Consider the following 1,982-nt stretch of genomic DNA (forward strand, 5'->3'; position numbering starts at 1 on the left):
CTCCCACGAGGAGTCTGAATCTTGGTGGAATTCCTTATCCACGTTTTAGGGTTCAGGGTAGCTTGTACTTTTCATCACACCTCGCTGAGGGGAGGTGGGGCTTTTTGCCTCAGGGACACTGAGGTCCTGTCAGTGCTGAGGGCCTCCAAGGATCTCGCCCGGAGCTTGGAAGAGGCGGTGCTTTACAGCCCCTGGCAGACCGTTGGCGGCTGGTATGGTGATGAATACTCTAAGCAGGCAGAATTCCTGGCCTCTCAGAACCCCAGGGCCCGGGAAGGGCAGTGATTTCCTCTCAAGGAGACCCGGACCAGCTGCTCCCCACCCCCTCCGCCCAGCTGTGAAAGCCAATTTGGGATTCCGAGGAAGAGTCACAAGTTACAGGCTCAGGTGTCTGCCTTAAAGAGACAGAACCCAGATGGCGGGGGTGGCGGGGGGGGGGGGAGGCTGCCTCAAGTGTGGCTTCATGATGGGGCCAAGGCCGGGCAGAAACCCAATCTCAGAGAACCTGGGAGCAGGTCAAGAGGCTGTGCAGGGTAGAGGAGGGAGAGGCAGTCTCCTGGGGCGGCGGCAGGGCGGCGGGGGATGCTCCGGGGGCTCCCAGGCCTGCTTTGCCATTACTCGGAGCTCAGCCATGGCCACACTTACCTCCAACCGCTCCCTGGAAAACTAGCCAAGGTCTGGTCTCTGATTCACTAAGGGCCAATGGGCCCCTAGCTCACTCGCCCCTCTGCCCCCGTGCAGATGAGTACCACAGGCTGTACCACAACCTAACAGCCTCCAAAGACCTTTCACCCACTGGTCTCTCATAAGCACTCTTTGGCAGTAAGCCTCCAGGACGTTAATCAGAGAGGTCAGGTCACTTATCTAAGGTCACACAGCTAGTATGGGCAAAGAGGGAGGGAAAGGGAAATCACGCCTCCACGTGCCAGGCCTTGCACCAGGGCCTCCACACGCTCGCTCATCCTCATAACTGCTCGGCAGAAGCTGTTTTACTAGGGGGTTGGGGGGGCCAAGGGAAAGTGTCACTGGTGGAGCCTGGCGGCCCCCGTGTTTCAGCCTCCTAGTGTGGGAGTCCTGGGCCGCTCCGTGGGGATATGAGGTAGGCTGTGTAGGGGGAGGCTCCCTGGGGGGCAGGAGTGCCCTAAGAGGACTTTCCCAGGGCTGTGGGTCTCATCTGGAAGAGTCCGGACTCCATGCTACCTGGACCCCTGTAACTTCCGGAAGGAGGCCTAGGCCAGGTATGAGCTCAGGGTTGGCCACCCCTATTGGCCACAGGGCACAGTCTCCCATTGTTTTACTGTGGCCCGGGCATCCCAATCCGGGTTGCCCATGGCAGCCCTCTCTTGCCCCTGGCTGAAGAGTCTTGCTGACCAGGGACAGCCCTTGACATCGTCACTCCTGGGATGAGGCTACTCAGGGCTGTTGCGCTGTCCCCAGAACCCTCCTCTCTGAACTTTCCGCTGGCTGCGGATATTCCCTCCCCCGGGGCTCTGCTCCCCTTTCCCTAACCACATCCCAGGAAGGAGACGTTAAGGCAAAGAAAGCTGCGGTTAGATCCCATGGGATCATGACTAAAACTGCCGTCCGTGGAGGAGCGCTCCTAAGTGCCAGGGGCTTTAGTTCACTGGCTGCTGGATTCTCCACAAAGCTGCACCAGGTGGCAGAGGAGACACGGCTCAGAGCACTGAGCCATGCGCTCTGGGTTGCACAGCGAATCAAGGAGGAACTGAGATCAGAACCAGGTCTGGCGGGCTCCTTCAGGCTATTATCAGTCCAGGCCAGGGGTGACAGTAGAAAGAGCCCTGGGTCCCTGCAGGGAGGGGCCAACCAGGAAAGAGGCTGATAGTCATGAACACAGACTGTCAGCCTTTAACACCCTCTGAGCTGCTACGGGGCAAAGTGGGGAGGTGTGTCTTGGCTTGTGTCTGTCCTGTAGCTTCTCCTTACTTTCCTCCAGGGGCAGCGGGAACCCTGCAGTACCC

This window comes from Meles meles, chromosome 8, assembly GCF_922984935.1.
Source record: "Meles meles chromosome 8, mMelMel3.1 paternal haplotype, whole genome shotgun sequence".
Taxonomy (NCBI): domain Eukaryota; kingdom Metazoa; phylum Chordata; class Mammalia; order Carnivora; family Mustelidae; genus Meles; species Meles meles.